General features: G+C 38.2%; 1 long non-coding RNA gene across 4 annotated transcripts; it reads right to left on the bottom strand.

The window, feature by feature from the left end:
* Nucleotides 1-959: 959 nt before the first annotated feature.
* On the bottom strand, nt 960-2820 carry LOC149165971 (uncharacterized). Of its 4 annotated transcripts, none has more exons than XR_016260379.1 (4): nt 2682-2820; nt 2414-2540; nt 1742-2305; nt 960-1651 (listed from the first exon to the last, which is right to left on the bottom strand). It is a non-coding gene; the product is annotated as an uncharacterized LOC149165971 (long non-coding RNA). The 4 variants fall into 4 exon arrangements; XR_016260378.1 differs by having other exon boundaries at nt 2627-2759; XR_016260380.1 differs by lacking the exon at nt 2682-2820 and having other exon boundaries at nt 1742-2047; nt 2168-2305; nt 2414-2675.
* Nucleotides 2821-24306: the final 21486 nt, after the last annotated feature.

Here is a 24306-nt window from a genome sequence, read left to right as displayed (position 1 = left end):
ATTTACAATATCAAGTATCTTTTTAACTTCTTTCTAATTTTCCAATTGTATTTTATCAACCTTATCATATGACCCTTTTATAATTGAGGTTTTAAAAAAAGTATAATTTTGTGTCAATGATATGGTCAACTTTAAAGTGAAACAATATATTGTTTAAATTTTTATTTATCTATTATAATATAGAAACGTGAGTAATTATGATCGCTCAAACTAATATGAATTGTTTTTATTTATCTATTATAATATAAAAACCTAAGTAATTATAATCACTCAAACTAATCACATGCGAAGTCAATAATTACTAAACAAATTATAATAGAAATTATAATTATAATGATATGCTATCCTCGTGAATATAAACCTATGATATTTTAGAAAGAAAGACAAAGTTAACCATGTTAAATCGAGTCAAATTTTACGTAACTTAACTCACACTATACATATCCGATCTAGTAATAGAAATTATATTTTTTAATTATGAGTATCAATCCTAGTGGTTGGGTCCTATTCAACGAAGCCCTAAAATGGAATGTACACAACGCTAAAATGATATTAAAATTATGATTTAAGAAAACAATAAAAAATAACATCCTTTGTCAAATGGGTCAGTTGCTCAATGAAAACATCCAAAACTGAAAAATGCCCTAAACTATTGAACCGAGTACGCTGCGCAACAACCATCAGAACAATCCATGAATGTACACAACCTCGAATAATACCTTTCCATGAGAAGGATTATGAAGTATTTGGCTCTTAACTATGGTACAACAGACCAAATTTCCAATAGTTCTATCTACACGCTTTTCAAAGACAATCTGTTAGACTTTCAGCTAAAGGTTTACAGTGTTTATAGTTTAAAAGAAAAACAGAATGACAGAAAACATTTAAATACTATTTATCCATGGCAAATAAAAAACCTAAATCAAAGTTCCCTCACTTCAAAATTTATGAATGTCAAATGCTATAAACAATCTTGCGTTTATTAATGGAAAATGCTAAAAACTCTCATGTTTATTAATGGAAAATGCCCAAACAAACTCACCGTTACACTCACATAGAATAATTGTGTTACCAAGTTCAGAGCTCACTGTCGTCCAATTCCAAGCATCATGAAAACATTAAAGAAAAAGAAAGACATGCCAAATAAAGTTGAAGTGACTTCAAAAAGCCATAAATACAGGTAAAATATCATGAGATACTGGCCGTGAAAATATTGAAGCAAAAAACTAAGCTTAATAATCACGCAAAAGTATCAAAATACCAATTCAACCCCCAAGCCTATATAGAATATTGTCTCTGTGAAGCTACTGGTGTTTTGGGAAAACCCCTTGTTCATTAGTTATCTGAAGAACGCCAACACCCCTTGCAGTATTGACTATGATTTTCTTTTATAATTATCGAAGCCTTTCCAGAAGATCTTTCCAAACCCAAAAGCTGCCTTAAGAATATCTCCTTATGGATATATTGTTATGGACATATTGAGGGAAAATGGGTAATGTAAGTGTCATTGTTTGGAGAGAAAGAGCACTTCTTAGAAGGAAACCCCGGAGAGCAATTTCATCCCAGGTAAATTTTGAAACCCTTACATGCAGCTTCTTTAGGTTGTCCACGCTAAGAATCAAGTTTGTTGCCTCTGACCTTGCTACTTGTTCTGCCATCAAGAATGAAAAAATTTCCTTTGTAAATTTCCTCTATAATAAAACCAAGATGCTCGAAAGTAAATACCGCCAGGAAATAATACCTTGATGAATCGACGCTTTGACCAGATGATACACCAACCACGGTTTGTTGTGGGGTGAGAATGAAAACCCTCGAACGAACACCAAAAAAAATAAGCGACACAATTGAGGAGAGACCGTGGCAGACACGGCTATAAAAAAGGAAAAAGAAGACCTCACCTGCAATGTCAGTGAATTGGAGGATAAGTAGCCAAGTTGCAGAGTTTTTTTTTGCGCAGAGGTCTCGGTGTAAATGATCGAGCCGGAGGTGAAGGTAATGAAAAAAAAAGCGTAACTGAGGACAGATTTAGCTATGGCACAATATGTCCCTGGGAATAAACCCAATTATTTTTCTCCCGAGATATTCAGAAAACTCCCTCTTGAAAAGGGATACAACTGTCACATTAGAAATTCCTCAGTAAGGGAAGTAAACATTGTAAGTTCAATACCTCTCTCTGGTAAAGAAAAGGCAAATTATGCACCCGGGAAAAGGTAGAATCTGGTGTCGGGAACGAGAGTCAAGAATTATCGCCAGCACCTTCAAGCGAGTACCCAGTAAGCTGAGCAAGGGCGTTACTGTGCAAACCCTATGCATGGAAAAGATATTAGATGGGTTAGATAACCGGCAACATTATGGAACAAAACCCTTAAAAGAAATTAAAACTGGAACAAACCCTAGACCTCTCAGTAAGTACCTGAAGGTGCTTCCCCGCCAAATCAAGTCTGCGACGCCGCAGGAAACTGGGGATGGTGTGTTAGCTAAACCCTCTCTTGAAGATTATCGAGAGGCACAGTAAAATGTTGAAAAGCAACTTGTTTCCCCTGAAGAGCATCAGAAGGAACCCTCACCGTAAATGTAAAATGACAAAACAAAGAATGTGTGAAATTCTGGAGGAAACATAAGTTACCAAAGGCACTGTGCAGAAATGTCTGAGAAGGTCGAGATGCAAATGACTCGCATACCTCACGGAAAAACCAGGTACAACTGAAACGTAGGATCAGAACCTTATCTAATCGACGATGATGCCGCTCCACATGTTAAACCAAAGTACATCGAGAAGGGTCCACAACGTGTATGGTAGCTGTGCCCAGTCTTCCTCGCCCACCATTCTCGGGCGGATAATGACCTATTAAAATATTCTCATGAAAATAATGAACAAGGTGTGATTTCTAGGAATATTCTCCAAGCATTAAAAAAAAATTAAAAGAATTTTAGAAACAAGCGAAACATGCCACTTTATTTAAACTATGGATTTATAACACAATACCGAAGCGTCATTCATTTCAATTGCAAGAGCACAAAAGTCTCCTTTATAGAAACACATATTGACCTTTGAAATTCTATATGCTCAACAATCAACCTTCTACCTTTATAAGTCTCTACATTTTTATTATATTTGGATACTATAATTTGCAACTTTTTCCTCACTTGAAATAACATGAAACGGAATGTTTTTACAATAATAATATAAGATTACCATTATTCGCCGCAATGTTCGATTTCTCATATTTTATTAACTAGGAACTTGATTCACTAGTTTTTCTCCTCTTATTATTTGGAACATTAGAGACATTCTCTCCTGGAGGGTTCTCTTATATGGAGACGGTTTAATATCTCCCTAGTCTCCTTAGCTTCATCGACTTCACTTTTATTTTTCTTTTCAAATGTCCTTTTTTAAAATTTCATATGTTTTTCTCATCCATTAGTTTAATGCCTCCGAAAGATGGAAAAAAATGGAATAGATGAGTTGATGCATTCCTATGATTACTTTTCAATTCATTTTCTTTTAGATTTGGATATATTTTTAGTATATACTAGACAACATGTAATAATTTTTACAAATCCATCAAAATATTCTTCTAAAAACGATAAAATAGCACAATTGATTGATTACTTTAATCTCTACGCATATCAAAGTTAGAGGATCAAACAAGGAATACTTTGTAATGGTTTACTATAAATAATATTTTCAAGCTCTTTCTAAGGAATCTACTAAATAAAAAACTAAGACTACATACGCTTGCATGAATATGATGGTTGAAAATATATCAATGGTGTGCCTTTGAACACATTCAAACATGAATGTGGGCACATTCTTAAAATGGTCCATGCATTCATGAGTTTCTAGTTTTGGTGTTCATTGCACAATTTAATTAAATAAATTGCGGACACTAAGCTATCGATCGAAGGGCTTGTAAGCTTGTCATATGAAGGCACCATATATGAAAGATCATGATACCTAACTATACCTATCAAATAGCCTAATGGAATGCTTCTACGAGTCATGATTTATACTTGACGAGAAGGATTACCGAGTTCACTTGATGGTTCTAATAATCCTTGTAGTCTTGCGAAGCACTAACTTAAGAGTCTTGCAAGTAGGTCCAAAGAATTTATATGATAAACACACTTCCTAGAGCCATATATTTAACTTCATATTTCTTATTCATATGCCACCAAAACCTCTAGTAACATACCATATTTAATATAATAAATAATAAATGAAATAAATAACATGTAGAGTTGAAAGGAATAACTAATGAGTCCATAAAATAGTAGAGTTATTAAAGATAACCTTGAAATGTAAACTGCATTAAATAAGAAGTGTTTCCATGCATTCCTAAGCTAGGGCCCTCTTGGCTGAGAATGCACTATGAAGTAAATGACAATGCTTTATGATATCATTTGGATTGTTAGCCCTGAGGTGTAGCGCTACTATTTTAACGAAAATGTCCCCTGTTTTAGCTCCGATGGTCCACGTCTCCTCTTGCTCTGTTTTGGCCATAAGCCAAATTTCAAAAATTATACACCCGCGCTCATAAATATCGGCGGGTCCGCTCTCTATTCATATCTTATCCGCTGTGCTCTCCATTCTCCGATCTCTGATCAGATCGATCTCTGCCATCCATTTCATTCGCCGATGTAACGACTATCGTGCATCGCTTAATCGCCCATCGGCGTATTGCAATTCCATCACATTGTCCGCCAACCCTTCACCTCTGTGATTAACGATTAGATCTTTACCATTGATCTGAACTCAATCTGACGGTTGTTGCTTAGCCGATCAAATCAACTTGCATGAGATCCTCAATCGTCGATCTTCCTCCATCATAACCAATAGTTCACAACGATTTCGGGTGAGCAACAAGTGAGGGATACCCGTCCGATAAGGCGGTTCCCTCTCTTCTGCTCGCTGCTATGTGTCACTTGATGAGTGGAATCGGGTGCCAATCCGAATTACCACTTACCTCTTGTGATCTCACCCGAAATACCACCTTTCGCTTTCAATCCGCCGATGCGATATCAATTCCTCTATCTCTGTGATATGATCTTGTCCATTGATTATATCGATCCAACAATCCTGTATCCCACTTCCCACCAGTCACTCGGGGAGGAAATTTGTTGGCTCTGTCAGTGTTTTTTGACAGTCAGATAGTTGAACTGAAATAACAGAATATATGGCCGAAAGGGGAAAAAAATAGCACGATGCAGCCGAACCAATAGAAATGGTCATGGAGCATCGTTGGCATAAGCGAGCCACCTGACAATGCGACAAAATTACCAGGATTTGGTCACTGTGTTGTTAGAAAAAGAGACCTCTCAACTCATGTTTGTCGAGTTATGGCATCAAATAGTTAAGAAGACAGAGGGGATAGATTAAGACATCTCGAGCTCCAGAGGGTTCGAGAGCATTGTAAAAAGCCTATAAATGGTTGAAAGTTCGAAATATAAAGGGTTCAACTTTTTGAGACTGTGGATACTCTATTCCTCCCAGCGTGTCATCTTCATTCCAGTAATACAACCTTATTTTGCTATTACATGTTCAATCTCCATCTTCTACTCTATTCTAAGCTTGCACTTGAATAGGTTATTCATGTTTTCTTCTGTATCGAAGCCAGATAACTGTTATCTTATCTTTGCGTTGATAAATTAGATTTGTAATCTTCATTTACTTTCTATAGCTAGACATTCATATGTGTTTATGTATGTATCTGCTAATACAGTCAGGATTCTCCATCTATTCATTGAATATATAAACTATTGAGCATTAGTGGTCAAAATCCTTGTGAAGCTGAACATGTTCAGGCACGTCTTGAGTGAAAACAGAGTTCAAACTATCATCTGACTTGATCCAAACCCCAATCCATTCCAATAGTTCATAGAACCATATTGAAGATTTATATGTTTCCAGGCATATCCGAGCTACAACCTAGGAGAGCTTCCTGGAGTACTAACATAATTGGCACCAATGCTGGGGAGAGGAGACTGAAGCTCAGCTTCCTTGGGGGACGACACAGATCTAGGTTTGATGATAGACAAAGTCTTGACACTATTTGGGTTTTAGTCATCTATCTAGCAACTCTACTGGAGGACGAACTTCTTGGCGACTCCACTCCATAATTCTGACTCAATTTGTGAGGCATACTCGGAGAAATCCTCAGGACCCACGAGCTGACCCAGTACCTAAACCTGAAAAAATCATCAAAGAAATAAAGGCATTGCAGAAAGGAGCATCAGGTTCAAATAGCTCTAAACAATATTCTATATCTCTTCAAGAAAATCCTATAATAGAACAAATACATGTTGAGAGTATAGCATCTAATACTAGCAGTGAAGAAAAAATCTCAGAGATTCATAGAGCTCCTTATTCTTTAGGTTCTCCTTTCGTTGTAAGCCCAAAGGAAGCCTCTCCTCCTATCCATCATACTCCTTTAGTATTATCAGTCACTCCTCAACCCTCATTCATTCAGACTTCCAGTACCCTTAGAGCTACCACAGCTATGGCAGCACCTACCAAAATGGAAGAAATTATAGTTGCTAGCTATGGACCTCTGGTACTGCCAACTCCTTTGAATGTCATTCCTACTAGAGAATATCAGAAGTATATACCTAAGTTCACTGGGACTAAAGGTGTTACAGCTGAGGAACATATTGAATCATTCTATAGCTATGCTAATAACCTGGACATTAGTGAAGATGATGTATGGATGAGAGTCTTTGTCCAAAGTATAGATGGAGAGGCTAGAAAATGGTTCAAAGAACTGACCCCAAGTTCTATAGCAGATATTGAGGCTTTAGATGATGCATTCCTAAAGCAGTGGGGCGATAAGAAGGATCCACTCTACTACCACACCGAGTTTGGGAATTTAAAAAGGGAAAATGGTGAGTTGTTGTCTGATTTTAATAAAAGGCTTAACCGCATGTACAACAAGATACCAGCTGAAGTAAAACCCACCACTACCTCTGCTAAACTCACCTATGCTAGTGCCTTTGATTCTGACTTCTGTCTATTGTTAAGGGAGAGACAATGTGCTACCTTGGCTGATATGTAGGATGCAGCCTTGGAAGTAGAATCAAACATCATGGCTACAGATAAGCTCAAGGGGAATTTTGATAGAAGGAGACAGAGGGGCGAATCTTCATCATCTTCGGATCCCAAGATAGATAAAATGACCAAGATGATAGAGTCATTAGCCTCTTAAATCTCCAAATTAGAGGTTGAGCAGCACCCTAGGAAAGGAAGAATTCCTAATACCTTTGCTCCTAGAAATTCCAATCCATATAGAAGAGCTAATGAGTAGTTGCAGATTCTGCAAAGAAGCAAAGATGCTAATGAATACCAAAGGGCGAAGACCCATTTCCAGAATGTAGTCATGGAAGAAGAGCAGTTTGAAGAAGATGATGAGATCCATTGCGTGGAAGACAAAGGCAGTGCCTCCTTTTTTACCTTAGCTGCCTATGAGAAGTCATTATTCAATGACCAGATCAGCCAAGAGTGGGATGGGTGAAGCTATTCTGCAAACTGATGATCAACACAGATATAATCTGAGGTCAAAGATGAATAATGCCAAGGAAAATCATGTTCCGAGAGCTGTTGTCCATGCAATACATCATGATAATAAGCATAAACAAATAGCAGTTGATCCCGTCATCCTCAAAGCTCCAGCTCACGAGGTAAGAGGCCTTGACAAGTCTCCTTCTCCTTTCAGTTTTGAATCAGAAATTAACAAGCTAAGCATACCTATACCTCTGATTGAACTAGTGAAGAATGAGTCCTTCAAGAGATCTATCCTAGAGGCCCTTGAGCCTAAAGCCATCCAAGCCTCCATTGACAATGTAAATCTGCAAGGCGACAAACTAGCTGTTGTTCTCAGCCCAATGATTAAAAATTGTGATGACAACTCCCCATTATTCTATGTCTCTTTGACTATCCATGACAAAGTCCTTCACAACTGCCTTCTAGACACAGAAGCCAGCCATAATCTAACACCCAAGGCTATCATGGATGAGTTGGGTCTTGACATTACCAAGCCTTATCATGACCTATTTTCTTTTGACTCTAGAAAAGTGAAATGTTTGGGATTAATCAAAGACCTAGCCATCACCTTGTCTCGGTTGCCCATGAAGAGCATGATGATGGATATTGTGGTAGTAGATGTACCCCCCAAGTTTGGAATGTTGCTTTCCAAAGGTTGGATCAAGAAATTAGGTGGAACATTACAAAATGATCTCTCATATGCTACTGTACTAGTTTTTGGAGGTGAGAATAGGAGATTATACGGAGAAGCTCAGTTGGCTTATATCATCAATGATGAAAGGAATCCAACTAATCATCCCATCTATGCTGTCAACACTGATTTTGGAGAACATATTCTTCAGATTGGAGAATCCCAATTGGCCTCCATGCAGCTTAAGAAACTCGTTTGCCAGATCATAGAGGAAGAAGGCCCACAAACTTGGGACATGTTCTTTGATGGAGCTTGCTCTAAGGAAGCTGCAAGGGTAGGTGTAGTCCTTGTGCTCCCCACTTGAGAATGCATTAATTTATCTTTCAAGTTAACTTTTCAGGTCACAAATAACATAGCAGAGTACAAAGCCTTGATATTGGGCTTAAACACTGCTAAATAAAAGGGCATCAAAGGTCTGAAGGTGTTTGGAGATGCAGACCTTATCATTCAGAAGGCGAACAAAACCTTCCAAGCAAAGCATCCAAGGCTAAAAGCATATAGAGATGAGGTATGAAAGCTCACAGGTTCTTTTAATAGTTTGATCATTTCTTACATCCCTAGAATGAAGAACCAGCTTGATGATTCCCTTGCTATGTCTTCTAGCACGTCTATTCCTCCTTTGCCTCCTAAATTGACTTGTGAAGTTCAAGTGAAATATAGACCATCTCTGCCTGACAATATCAAATACCGGAAATTTTTTGAAGATGATGATGAAATTAATAGGTTTTTACAAGTCATTGATGAATTTTCTGAAGTGCACATTGACCAAGAAAATGAAACCATTGAAGAATGCAACCAGTCCAACCTAAGAGATGATATTGGTCAGGATAGCATTGTTCAGCTGCCTAGTAACCATATACCAAAAGGATTGGTGCCCCTAGAGAAGTTGTTTGATCATAATGATGTACCTTATAAGCCTGCCAAAAAAGAAAATGAGTCTACAGTTCATAGACATAATGTAGGGAGTCCAACCCATCCAAAGTACATAAATCTGTCCACTCACTTGTCTTCTGCCCAAAGTTCCAAGTATTGCACCCTGATCAAACAATTTGCTGATATTTTTGCTTGGGAGTACAATGATCTTAAGAGCTATGACACCAACATCATCTAGAATAAGATTCCATTGGAGAAGAACACCATCCTTTTTAAGTAGAAATTAAGACCTATCAACCCTCTCTTATTGCCTTTGATTGAAAAGGAAATCAAAAAGTTGTTGGATGCTAAGATCATAGTTCCCCTAAGGTATTCAAAGAGGATAGCTAACCTTGTGATAGTAAAAAAGAAGAATGGAGAAATCAAGATTTATGTTGACTTCAGGAATCTAAACAAATGCTATAAAAAAAACAACTACCCCCTGCCTAAGATAGAACACTTGCTGCAAAAAGTTTCAGGGGCTAGAGTTATGTCTTTCTTAGATGGATTTTCAGGTTACAATCAGATTTCTGTACATCCAGAAGATCAAGAAAAGATTGCCTTCACTACTCCTTGGGGCACTTTCATGTATTCCAAGATGCCTTTTTGACTGATGAATGTTGGGGCTACTTTTCATAGTGCCATGGACATAGCCTTTGTGGGAGAGAAGGATAAGTTTGTCCTTATTTACCTTGATGACATAATGGTCTTTTCCAGCAGTCACAAGGACCATTTGCAGCATTTGAAGAAGTTGTTTCTAATATGTAGATGGTTTGGAATTTCTGCGAACCCAAAGAAGTTACAAATTTCTCTAGAAGAAGGCAAACTTCTGGGACGTATTGTTTCTGTTGAAGGTGTGAAGATCAATCCAGCAAGAGTTCAAGCAATTCAGATATTGTCCATCCCAAGGTCAAAAAGGGACATTCAATCTTTCCTGGGAAATATTGACTTTGTAGGAAAGATTGACTTTGTCAGGAGGTTTATTCCAAACTTTGCAAAGTTAGTGAAGCACATTACTTCCATGCTGAAAAAAGGATCATAAATAAAATGGACAGATGGTGCAAGAAGCTCTTTTGAAGGCATCAAACAAGCTATCATGGAATCTCCCACTCTAATCAGTCCAGACTATACCAGGGATTTTTATATCTTCTCCTTTGCCTCTTATGATATACTTGCAACAATTCTATTGCAGAAAAAGGATGACGGTGTAGAGCACCCTGTGGCCTTTTTCAGCAAAACTCTGAGGGATGTTGAACTAAGGTATGACCTTATTGAAAAACAAGCTTATGCTCTCATAAAATCTTTAAAGGCATTCAGAATTTATGTTCTGCATTCCAAAGTGGTTGCATATGTACCTTTAGCCTCAGTAAAAGATGTCTTAACTCAGCTAGATATTGATGGAAAGAGAGCTAGATGGATTGCAAAATTCATAGAGTTCAACATAGAGGTGAAGCCCACCAAGCTTGTCAAAGGCCAGGGCTTGGCTAAGCTTATGTCTGAGGAAAATTGCAGTTTGTTAGACATCAATTGCATGGGTTCAAATTCAGGTGGTGAGCGAACAGAGGAAGCAGTAGAAGAGCAAGAGCAGAATCAGTCTTTGGCTGAAAATCTAGTCACCTGTGAATGGTATTCCAGTGTAGTTCATTTTTTGCAGAAGCTAGAAGTCCCTCCAGGGCTTAGCTCAAGTCAAGCCCAGGCCATTAAGCTCAGATAAGCCAAATTCTGCATTAATAAAAACCTGCTTTATTGGAAAGACCCATCAGGGATCCTCTTGAGATGTGTAGAAAAAGGACAATCTGTGGAAGTCACACACCAGTTCCATTCTAGCATCTGTGGAGGGCATAATTTTTAGAAAAACATAGCCCACAAGATCATGAGAGCTGGGTATTATTGGCCTACTCTGTTATCTGATGTGTTTCCTTTTGTGAAGTCTTGTAACAGATGTCAGAGGCTTGCAGGAAGACAACGACTAAAATCTCTTCCCTTGAAGCTAGTACACACCAATGGTCCCTTCTAGCAGTGGGGCTTGGATTTCATAGGTGAGATCAATCCACATTCCAGTGGCCATCACAAATGGATCCTGGTAGCCACTGATTATTTCACCAAATGGATCGAGGCTATACCCACTAAAAATGCAAATCATCAGGTTATCATAAAGTTCTTGAATGAGAATATTTTCACTAGATTTCGTTGCCCAACCAAACTAGTCACTGATAATGCAGCAGCTTTCAGGGCAGAAGACTTGGTGCACAAGTGTGAATCCATGGGCATTCAATTGGTGCATTCTACCTCATATTATCCTCAAAGGCAATCGCCTAGCAAAATCATCTAACAAGAGTCTTGTAAGGATAATCAAAAAACTGTTGGAGGACAACAAAAGGAACTGAGATTCCAAGTTGAAGTTTGCACTATGGGCTGACAGAGATACCAACAAGAAGTCCATAGGAAACTCTCCATTTAAGCTGGTTTATGGCACTGATGTTGTTTTTCCTATCCAGCTGATTCTCCCTGTGTCCAAATTCTTGCAAGAAGAATAGGATGAAGAGAATGACATGGCGAGGAGAATGAGTAACTTGGTTGAATTACAGCAGATCAGAGAACAACTGGTTGAAAAGTCAAGAATTCATCAGAAGAAAATCAAAGAAACCTTTGATAGAAAGGAAAAAATGGATAGTTTTCACGTTGGTGACTGGGTTTTCAAATGGGATGCATTGAAGGAAAAGAAGGGCAACCATGGTAAATTTGATGCCTTATAGATCGGACCGTTTGTCATCACTCAAGTTCAGATGAACAATACGTTCATTCTACACAATTTGGAGGGGGAAGGTGTTTTTGATGCCCAAGTCAATGGGCAATTTTTGAAACTTTACTTCATATGAGGCTTGAAGGCCTTAACATTGTAATAGGTTTTTTCAGTTTTTGTTTTTTATGCAAATAAACTCCATGCCCATTGGAACACTAGGAGATAAGTTTGTTTTGGTTGTTACTGGAAAGGTAGTAGTATGTAGTTCTTGAAACCTCACAGGGAGGCTTTCATCCCCACAATGAGCCAGTATTAGCGCTGAGGTGCAGCGCTGTGATTTTAATGGAAACATCCCCTGTTTTATCTCCGATGGTCCACGTCTCTTCTTGCTCCACTTTGGTCGTAAGTCGGACTTCAAAAATTATACACCCGTGCTCATAAATATCGACATGTCTGCTCTCTGTTCATCTTTTTTTTGTTGCGCTCTCCATTCTCCGATCTTCGATCAAATCGATCTCCATTGTCCATTTCATTCGTCAATCCAACGACTATCACGCATCGCTTAATCGCCCATCAGCGTATCGCAATTCCATCGCATTGTCCGCTAACCCTTCACCTTAGCAATTAATGATCAGATCTTAATCATTGATCTAAACTCAATCCGACGGTTGTCACTTAGCTAATCAAATCAACTTGCAAGATGATCCTCAACTGTCGATCTTCCTCCATCATATCCGATGGTTCACAACGATTTCGGGCAAGCAACAAGTGAGAGGGATACCCATCTGAAAAGGCAGTTTCGTCTCTTCTCCTCACTGCTACGTGTCACTTGGTGAGTGGAATCGGGTGCCAATTCGAATAACCACTTACCTCTTGTGATCTTGCCCGAAATACCACCTTTCGCTTTCAAATCCACTGACGTGATATCAATTCCTCTATCTCTGTGATATGATCCTGTCCATTGATCATATCGATCCAACGAACCCGTATCCCACTTCCCACCAGTCACCGAAGGAGGAAATTTGTTCGCTCTATCAGTGTTTTTTGACAGTCAGATAGTTGAACTGAAATAACGGAATATATGGCATAAAGGGGAAAAAACAACAGCACGATGCAGCCAAACCAACAGAAATGGTCACGGAGCATCAATGGCATGAACGAGCCACCTGACAACGCGACAAAATTACCAGAATTTGGTTACTGTGTTGTTAGAAAAAGAGACTTATCAGCTCATGTTTGTCGAGTTATGGCATCATGTAGTTAAGATGACAGAGGGGATAGATTAAGACATCTCAAGCCTCAGAGGGTTCGAGAGAATTTTAAAAAGCCTATAAATGGTTGAAAGTTCGAAGTATCAAGGGTTCAACTTTTGGAGACTGTGGATACTCTATTCCTCCCAGCGTCTCATCTTCATTCCAGTGATACAAGCTTCTTTTGTTGTTACATGTTCAATCGTCATCTTCTCCTCTGTTCTAAGCTTGCACTTGAATAGGTTATTCAAGTTTTCTTCTGTATCGAATGCCAGCTAACTGTCATCTTATCTTTGTGTTGATGAATTAGATTTGTAAGCTTCATTTACTTTCTGTATCTAACCATTCATATGTGTTTATGTATGTATCTGCTGGTACAGTCAGGATTCTCCATCTATTCATTGAATCTATAAACTATTGAGCATTAGTGGTCGAAAGCCTTGTCAAGATGAGGGTGTTCATGCATGCCTTGAGTGAAAAAAGAGTTGAAACAGTCATCTGACTTGATCCAAACCATAATCCATTCCAATAGTTCATAGAACAATATTAAAGATTTATATGTTTCCAGGCATCTCCGAGCTACAACCTAGGAGAGCTTCCTGGAGTGCTAACAGGGATAATAATCATATTGTATTTATATGAGCTCAATATAAATAGAATGGCATCATGTTATTGTCTCATCAAATAAAAGTATTACTATCTTATTTCATCATTTCATCATCACAAGAAAATCCTATGTTATTACTCTTCCTTCTCCTCTCACTCTACACATAGAGATCACAAGAAAATCCTATGCTTCTACTCTTCCTTCTCCTCTCACTCTACACATACATGTCTCTAAATTCTCCAACGATAAGATTCATGTTCGATACAATGTGGGCATCCACCATAACTAATTGATGTAATTTCCATGGATACCATGATCCTTTGGAAGGAGAATCATTATTGAGGTAGTTAGGGACTTACCATAATTAATGTTCATATGATTCCATCATATGTTCTATATCACTTGGGTTAACAATTGTTGGTATTTCCTTTGACTATGGTTCTATAGCTAGACTAAAATTCTCTAGATATGTACAGATAACTTTGAATTATAAAAATCTCAATATTAACAATATTGAAATGCTGGATTGCAGCATAGAGTCGATTAAGTAGATTAATCATGGAAGTGCTACAAGAATTCTGAGTGTTATAAGGTTTTTGGTAGTAATTACATTTCAGGTTGCTAACTATTTCATATTTTCCACAAAATAAAATGTGAGATAGGACAATTTCTAAGCTAAATATTAATAAAAAAATACTGCAAAAATAAATCATAGTTTCCAATGTATTATCTCGTAGCATTTCGAAAGATATTCATTATGAAAGATATATATAGTGATAAAATTATAGATACATTATACGTTCTCAATTTCTAAGGAATACGAACCCTTAGATTAATAAACACAAGGAATTGATATTATAAACCCAATGGAATAACACTAAACCTAAGGGTTTAATACTATAAACCCAAGGTATATAAACATAAGATAATATTATAAACTCTTTCAATAATACTATGATGTAGGAGCATCCAACTAAGGGCATTATGACCGGGCGTTGGTCTCAATCAAGAAGGACAGGTTCAAAGACTTTTAATTTCATTTATGTTTAATGAATAAAACAGTATCTAGGAATTAGTTTGTTTTATTATTATTAGTTAAGAAATATTAGGAACAATACAGTTAGGGTAGTGTCATAACAGTTACATTGTTTTGTCATTTTCTTAGTCCATCTTACAGATGTCTATTCATAAACAAAAAGTATAATATTGTAACTCCTACAGTACTTTTGTAACTCTTACAATACAAGAAAACCCAGCAAGATTATCGATTATGTAACTACAAAGGGTAACTGTATGGTAACCGAGAACAGTTTGAGTAACTGTTCAAGCACAAAATAAAAATCAATGTAATACAATTCTGGAGGGGTTCAGCACATGAGAAGAGAAATACAATACAGAGAATAATTTCTTTCATCCGAAAACATTCGAGTCCATCTGTAACAATTTGTTGTAATATTCATTTACTTTTCTCTTAATCACTGAGTAAGCAAAACTAAGCAAGTATTGTGCGTTCCTATCCTTTCCATTTATTTTCTTTTCTAAAGAACAGAACGCGGACAGAGAAATTATATGATTATTCCCAATGCGAAGCCTGGCAGCAAACAAACGGAGTTCCACAACGAAAGCCAGTCACATTATGAGCAGTTCGAAAAGAATGAGAACGCAAACGTTGAGCAACAATCCCAGGATAGAGGTAAACGAAATATAACCAAATTACCTGTTAATTCTTTTCCTTGCCAACAAAAAAATTATTTGTATACATATAATAGTTGAGGGATACCCTTTCAAACGACGGAAGAATAATACGAACCAGCAGAACCCTAAGGGTGCGGGTTTGGGCGGCCATCGTCCAAGAGGTATTTTACAGTTACAAATTGCGAGAGATCAAACGAGGGTTTTTGCACAAGACTGAGCCAGGTCACATAGCGACAAGAGAGAAACTTGAGTGGATGAGAACTTGGACTCTGCCCAACAAATTGAAAGAGACCAACTAACAAAGACAAATTGATAATAGTAGCGGAGCCTATCGGAACAAAGTCATAGCAATTTCATCAACCACGCCAAAGAACGAACCCCACCTACCCAAGCAAAACAAGACAGCGTTGTTAGCCAAATGCCAATAGAGTAAAAGACAAGAAGCAGTGAGAAACTAAATGCACAGTAAACAAATTGTTTTACCTGGAGATTAGTCATGTGGGAAGAGTGAAACCCCACTGAGCCACAACCCACGGTGACACCCTAAGACCAAGGAGCAGTCCTCATTAGAACCAAAGGAAAACGAAAAGGATAAGTAAACATGGAGGGACAACTTACCTGAACAAAGTTACGAAGTTGAGGAGGAGGCCACCACGACCGTGACCTGTAGAATGCAACACGAGTAACCCATTAACCAAAATCAATAACCAGAAGAACGACAATGAAATGAAAACAATGGAGCAGGGACAAGTTTATTAACCAAACAGGCAAAGACAGCAACAACTCTCTTACACAGACGAGAAGAACCTTCATACTGTGCCCAAGTGACCGAGCAACGAAATCACCAGAACAAACGAAGGTGCCACACCAACAAGCAGCATAACCCATAGCTGGGCGCACGTAGAGCCTGTTGCTCACCTCCATACATTTGCAGCACAAACCCTCACTTCCAGACCAAACCCTCAGCGCAGCGAAGTTACAAGAGAAAAATGAAGAAATGACATAGAATGCAGGGTTTTGGCATAAACCAAGAGTGGGAAACAGTAACCGAGGCAAGTACCACCAACACAACATAATTAAAGTCTGACATAAATTCCATCCAACAAATATCCAGAACCATCCTATGATTAACACCTAATCACAAGTATTAAGATCCAAATAATTTACTAATCATCTAATTATTGATTAGTGCACTATTGTATTATTGTTAAACATTATAGTGTGGAATTGCGGGCTGGTCCCATCATAGTGGTATCAGAGCAGGATTTAGAGCTTTTCCTGAGAGATGGAAGTTGGAAGACGAGGACGTGGAAGAGGTGCTCGGAGAGAAGCAGATGAAGGATTGCGGAAGGAAATCAGGATCCTTATTGCCTGTTTGGAGGCAGTTGAAGCAGGAAGGAGAAGGGATCCAGAGGTAGGAGATGGCAGTGACGAAGAAGTTGTAGTGACAACAGATGGATTGGATGAAGAAGGGCCAGAAATGAGATTGTTGAGGTTGGTCCTATTGGCAAGTAACAAGATTAAACTAGAAATCCCAAATTATGATGGCAACTTGTCCACAGAGGTTCTGTTGGACTAGATCAACGAATTGTATAAATATTTCGAGTGTGAAGAGGTTAGTGAAGATCGGAAAGTTAATTTTGCTACAACAAAGCTGAAGGGACATGCAGCCCTGTGGTGGGACAATCTCAAAACAAAGAGAAGGAGGATGAAAAAGTTACCAATAAAGAAATGGTCAAGGATGGTGGCCAAGTTGAAAGGCAGATTTCTACCCAAAGATTACTAGATTGCATTGCATTGGCAAGTGCAGAATATGAAGCAAAAAGGGATGACAGTAAGAGAGTACACTGAAGAATTCTATCGGGTAAATTTAAGAGCTGGTTATATGGAGGACACCTCGGAGAAAACAACAAGGTATGTAAATGGTTTAAGATTAGAAATATTAGATGAAATCAACATTCTTTCCCTAAACAACATAGAAGAAGCATACCAGAGTGCTATGAAGGTAGAGGAGAAGATCACCAGAAAACAAAATGTTAGGAGAGGACGGGGAACCAGCAGAGGAAGAGGATTGTCTTATTACAGAGGGCGAACTGCCAGCAATAGTGAAGAAGTCAGTAGTTCCAAAACTTCTGGGACAGCAAAAAAAGGTGACAACACGAGAGGTGGAAGGCCATATCAGCGAGGAAGAGGAAATGGCTGAGGCATAGGAGCTAATTATCAATGCTACAGGTGCCACAAGTGGGGGCACAGATCTTTTGAGTGTCCTGAGGTGGAAAAAGCTAGAGAGAGGGGTGTGTATGTCACACAGCCAGAGGAAGCAGAGGCACCTCCCCAAGAAGCAGAAAATGTGCCGGAAATAAGGGAAGCCTTAGTTTTGAACAAAGTGTTGCTGAAACTAGCCAAAGAAATAGCTGAACAAACTCAAAGGAAAGCATTGTTCCGGATAGTTTGTAAGTCACACGGGAAATGCTATAAGCTGATTATCGATAGTGGGAGCACAGATAATCTGGTTGCCACAGAGATGGTAGAGAAGTTGGGGTTGAAGTGGTTGAAGCACCCCACTCCTTACAAGGTATCATGGCTACAAAAAGGCCATCAACTGTTGGTGGATGAGCAATGCGAAGTTGAGTTCCATATCGGCAGATATAAGGATAAGGTTATTTGTGATATAATGTTGATGGATGTATGTCATATACTGCTAGGCAGGCCATGGCAGTATGACAAGAAGGTAGTACATGACGGGAAGACAAACTGTTATAAGTTTGTCAAAGATGGGATCAAGCACACGCTTGTGCCCATCAAGGAAGAAGAGACAACGGAAACAAGCAGGATGAGAGTGTTACTAATGGGCGGAAAATAGTTTTTGAAGCAGATTGAAGACAGTAAAGTAAGCTACACTGTTGTAAGAAGAGCGAAGATGGTGCTGCTACACACAGGAGTGTCAGATTTACTTACGGAAATTCAGCAGATGTTGTAGGAATTCAGCGATATAGTAGTGGATGGCTTACTAGATAAATTGCCTCCCAAGAGAAGTATAAGTCATCATATTGACTTTATACCTGGAGCAAGTCTACTGAATAAGGCAGCGTATTGGATGAGCCCCAAAGACAATGAGGAGATCAGAAAATTGGTGTAGGGATTGCTAGATAAGGGGCTGATAAGGGAGACTTTGAGCCCCTGCGCAGTTCCAACAGTTCTCGCACCCAAGAAAGGAGGAGAGTGGCAAATGTGCACAGATTCAAGGGCCATAAATAAAATTACCATCCGATACAGATTTCCACTGCCACGGATGGATGACATGATGGACTGCCTGAGCGGGGTAGAATATTTTTCAAAGATTGGTTTAAAGAGTGGGTATCATCAAATTCGAATCCAAGAAGGGGATGAGTGGAAGACAGCCTTCAAAACTAATGAAGGACTGTATGAGTGGCTGGTAATGCGATTCGGACTAAGTAATGCACCCAGTACCTTTATGCCACTGATGAACGAAATGCTGAAAGAATTCATTGGAATGTTTGTAATAGTGTACGTGGATGATATATTAATTTTCAGCAAGACGAGGGAGGAACACTTTCAACATGTTCGAAGTGTGCTGAAAAAATTACAGCAGAATAAGCTGTTGATAAATCTAAAAAAATGCATTTTTCTCCAAAAGGAATTGGTTTATCTGGGTTTTGTGATTGCAGAAAATGAGTTGAAGATGGACCTAGAGAAGATTGCAACAATTGTCAACTAGCCATCTCCAAAAAGTCTGTTTGAGGTACATAGTTTTCATGGGCTGGCAAGCTTTTACCGAAAATTGATAAGAAATTTCATTGAAATTTGTGCACCTATGTTGGACACTATAAAGAAGGCAAGTCACCCTTTTCATTGGATTGAGGCAGCAGAAAGGAGTTTTCAGCTACTGAAGAAGAAGATCACATAGAGGTCGATCTTGAGATTACGAGATTTTAAAAAGCTTTTTCAGGTTCGCTGTGATGCAAGCGGTATGGCCATTGGAGTTCTACTTAGCCAAGAAGACAAACCTGTTGTGCTTTTTAGCGAGAAGTTGAATGAAAGCAGGTAGAAGTATTCATCCTACGACAAAGAATTCTATGTTGTCATCCAAGCACTGAAGCATTGGAGACACTATCTGTGGGGAATGAGTTTGTTTTATTCTCGGATAATTCCACACTACAATATGTGATGCAACAACACAAGCTGAATCACAAGCAAGCTAAGTGGGTTGAATATTTGTAGAGTTTCGCCTTTGTGTTGAAACACATCAGCGGGCAGGCCAACAAGGTGGTAGATGTGTTGAGCAGAAGAGCCTTACTCTTGCAGGAGAGTACGATACAAGTGTTGGGCTTTGAGCATTTGAAAGACTTGTATCAGACCGACACAGATTTCAAAGAGGCTTATGAAGCCTGTCAAAATCCTTTGGTGAGAAACAATAGTCCATGGTTGGACTATAATTTGCAGGAGAAGCTGTTGTTTAGAAGGGGATAATTATGTATCCCCAATTGCTCAATGAGAGAGAATATCATTCAGGGCAAGCACAGTGGAGGTCTAGCCGAACATTTCGGCATAGACAAAACATTAGAGCAGCTCAGCCATTTTTATTATTGGCCAAAAATGCGAAGGGATGTGCAGAGATTTGTGACCAGATGTAAAGTGTGTCAGTTGGCAAAAGGACACAGTCAAAATATGGGACTCTACACGCCATTTCCCATTCCAAGTAGACCGCGGGACTCAGTCAACCTGGACTTTGTCTTGGTTCTACCAAGGACACAGAATTATGATTCGGTGATGGTAGTGGTAGACCGGTTTTCGAAGATGGCGCATTTCATCCCTTGCAGAAAAACTGGCAATGCCACTCACGTGGCCCACTTGTTCTTTACAGAGATCGTCAGGTTACATGGTCTACCCAAGTCCATTCTCTCTGACAGGGATGTGAAGTTTACAGGGCACTTTTGGCGCACCCTGTGGAAGAAGATGGACACGCATTTAAGTTTTAGCTCTTCTTATCACCAGCAGATTGACGAGCATATAGAGGTGGTAAACAAAAGTCTGGGGAACCTGCTACGAAGTTTGATCGGTGAAAATTCGCGAATGTGGGATCGAGTACTTGCCCAGGCGGAGTTCGCTTACAACGACTTGCCCAATCGCAGCATGGGTTACAGTCCTTTTCAGATCTTATATCGTATGCATCCTCGCGGAGTGCACGAATTACAAGATCTAGGATAGTAGGAAAGACAAAGTGCTAATGGGGAAGATTTTGCTAAAGTGATGAATGATTTACACGAGCAGGTGAAAATAAAGTTGCAAGACAGCAGTAAAAAATATAAGCAGCAAGCAGATTTGAAATGGAGAGAGGTACAGTTTAATGTGGGGGATGAAGTCCTCGCGCATTTGCGAAAGGAGCATTTTCTGAAGGGTGCATATAACAAGCTGAAGTACAAAAATATAGGCCTCTGCAAAGTTCTCCGGAAATTTTTAACAAATGCATATGAATTACAGCTGCCACCCGGAATAGGTGTCTTGCCCATCTTTAATGTAGCAGACCTGTTTCCATACACTACTGATCTAGAGGAAGACAGTACCGCACGGCCTACACGGGACACATAGGAGGGAAGTGATGATTGGATGAGACAAATGCCTTACACTCAGCCCCTCGAGATTGAGAGGATCCTCAACACTCGGGTGGCCAAGCGAACTCGACAGAAAGAGTATCTGCAATATCTGGTCAAGTGGAAGAATTGTCCTATTGAGGACAGTTCGTGGCTCAACGTTAGATAGATAGAGCAGGCGGGTTATTCAGTCGAGAAGCTCATGGACAAGAGTCATGAAATTTTCTTGCCCCGGGAGCCTGATGTAAGAGCATCCAGCTAAGGGCATCATGACCGGGTGTTGGTCTCAGCCAAGGAGGACAGGTTCAAAGACTTCTTATTTCATTTACGTTTAATGAATAAAACAGTATCTAGGAATTAGTTTGTTTTATTATTATTAATTAAGAAATATTGGGAACAGTACAGTTAGGATAGTGTCATAACAGTTACATTGTTTTGTCATTTTCTTAGTCCATCTTACAGATGTCTGTTCATAAACAAAAAGTATAATATTGTAACTCCTACAGTACTTTGTAACTCCTACAATACAAGAAAACCCAGTAAGATTATTGATTATGTAACTACAAAGGGAAACTGTATGGTAATCGAGAATAGTTTGAGTAACTATTCAAGCACAATATAAAAATCAATGTAATACAATCTTGGAGGGGCTCAGTACATGAGAAGAGAAATACAATATAGAAAATAATTTCTTTCATCCAAAAACATTCGAGTCCATCTGTAACAATTCGTTGTAATATTTGTTTACTTTTCTCTTAATCATTGAGTAAGCAAAACTAAGCAAGTACTCTGCGTTCCTATCCTTTGCATTTATTTTATTTTCTAAAGAACATAACACGGACAAAGAAATTGGATGATTATTCCCGGTACGAAGACTGGCAGCAAACAAATGGAGTTCCACAATGAAAGCCAATCACATTACGAGCAATTCGAAAAGAATGAGAATGCAGATGCTAAGCAACAATCCCAGGACAGAGGTAAACGAAATATAACCAAATTCCCTATTAATTCTTTTCATTGCCAACAAAAAAATATTTGTATACATATAACAGTCCAGGGATACCCTTTCAAATGGCGGAAGAATAATACGAACCAGCAGAACCCTAAGGGTGAGGGTTTGGGCGGCCATCGTCCAAAAGGTAGTTTACAGTTACAAATTGCCAGAGATCAAATGAGGGTTTTTGTACAAGACTGAGCCAGGTTGCATAGCGACAACAAAGAAACTCGAGTGGACAAGAACTGGGACTCTGCCTAGCAAATTGACAGAGACCAACTAACAAAGACAAATTGATAATAGTAGCAGAGCCTACTGGAACAAAGCCGTAGAAATTTCATGAACCACGCCAGAGAATGAACCCCACCAGTGCAAGCAAAACAAGACAGTGTTGTTAGCCAAATGCCAACAGAGTAAAAGACAAGAAGTAGTGAGAAATTGAATGCATAGTAAATAAATTGTTTTACCTGGAGATTAGTCGCTTGGGAAGAGTGAAACCCCACTGAGCCACAACCTACGATGACACCCTAAGACCAAGGAGTATTCCTCGTTAGAACCGGAGGAAAATGAAAAGGATAAGCAAACATGGAGGGACAGCTTACTTGAACAGAGTTGCGAAGTTGAGGAGGAGGCCACCGCGACCGTGACCTGTAGAACGCAACACGGGTAACCCATTAACCAAAATCAATAACCAGAAGAACTACAATGAAATGAAAATAGTGGACCAGGGACAAGTTTATTAACCAAATAGGCAAAGACAGAAACAACTCTCTTACACAGCCGAGAAGAACCTTCATACTGTGCCCAAGTGACTGAGTGACGAAATCACCAGAAAAAACGAAGGTGCCACACCAACAAGCAGCATAACCCATAGCTGGGTGCACGCAGAGCCTATTGCTCACCTCCATACATTTGCAGCACAAACCCTCACTTCCAGACCAAACTCTCAGTGCAACGAAGTTACAAGAGCAAAATGAAGAAATGACATAAAATGCAGGGTTTTAGCGTAAACCAAGAGCAGGAAACAGTAACCGAGGCAAGTACCGCCAGCACAGCATAATTAAAGTCCGACATAAATGCCATCCAATGAAAATCCAGAACCATCCTATGATTAACACCTAATCACAAGTATTAAGATCCAAATCATTTACTAATCATCTAATTATTGATTAGTGCATTGTTGTATTATTGTTAAACATTATAGTGTGGAATTGCGAGCTGGTCCCATCATACGATATTGTAGGAATGTGATCCCTGAGATTAATAAACCCAATGGATTGATATTATAAACCCAAGGCACTAATAAATGCATAGGATAATAAATTTATAAATCCAAGGTAATAATAAGTTCTGTATAAATTATATAAATTATTATAATTATTTAAAACTGTCATGACCTATTAAAAAATTATCATTACGTTTTTACTCCCACATTGTTATTTAATTTTCTATGACTTAACTACAAGCTCTTTGATCAAGCCATTATTTCAGAAAATATGAATTTCATTAGTTCAAGAATAATTATAAGGTTCAATTAGATTTATAAAATAAATTTAAAAATTTAATATTAAATAATTAGTTTAAGCTAATTGTGAATTGATTAAATAACTAATTTTTAAATTATATATTTTAATAATTATATTAATATTTATTATAAATTTATATATTCCCTTTCATACCTGAAATATATATATTATTTATCTTTAATCAAATAACTTGAAATCACTTTTTAAAATCTACATGGAAAAACTAAAGTAATAACAAAATCTAAATCTAGTGATAACAGGGACATTTAAAATACTCATTCACTTACGAATAATAGCCAAAAAAAAACTTCTAATAGCTCTAAATTGATCATTTCTCTTAATCTTATTTGAAAATGATATACTTGGTACGACTTTATTTTAAGTTACTCTACCGCAATTTGATTAAATTTATTTTTACATGCCTTTATTTCAAAGTTCTGAATAAATTTATTAATATATTTTATTAATTAAAAATGTAAAAATATATTGAATATATTATCTAAAATTATTATATCTATTCCAATTTTATTAGTCTTACTTTTTAGGATATCTTAAACGAGGAGAAGTGATCTACAATTCAATTCGTTGACTTCTTAATGCATCTAATAAATTCGGTGATATCCAACTTATAAGAAAAGCAAGCATGTTGTATTGTCCCCTTCGACTATAAGAAGTTAAATATATTTTATAATATCAAGTATTTTTTTAACTTCTTTCTAATATTTCAATTGTATTTTAT

This window comes from Pinus tabuliformis, chromosome 5_1, assembly GCF_031772625.1.
Source record: "Pinus tabuliformis cultivar Carrire ecotype Pingquan chromosome 5_1, CPIR1, whole genome shotgun sequence".
In the NCBI taxonomy this organism is placed as follows: Eukaryota; Viridiplantae; Streptophyta; class Pinopsida; order Pinales; family Pinaceae; genus Pinus; species Pinus tabuliformis.
The sequence above is the reverse complement of the archived record's forward strand: the minus strand, read 5'-3'. Positions and strand labels throughout refer to the sequence as shown.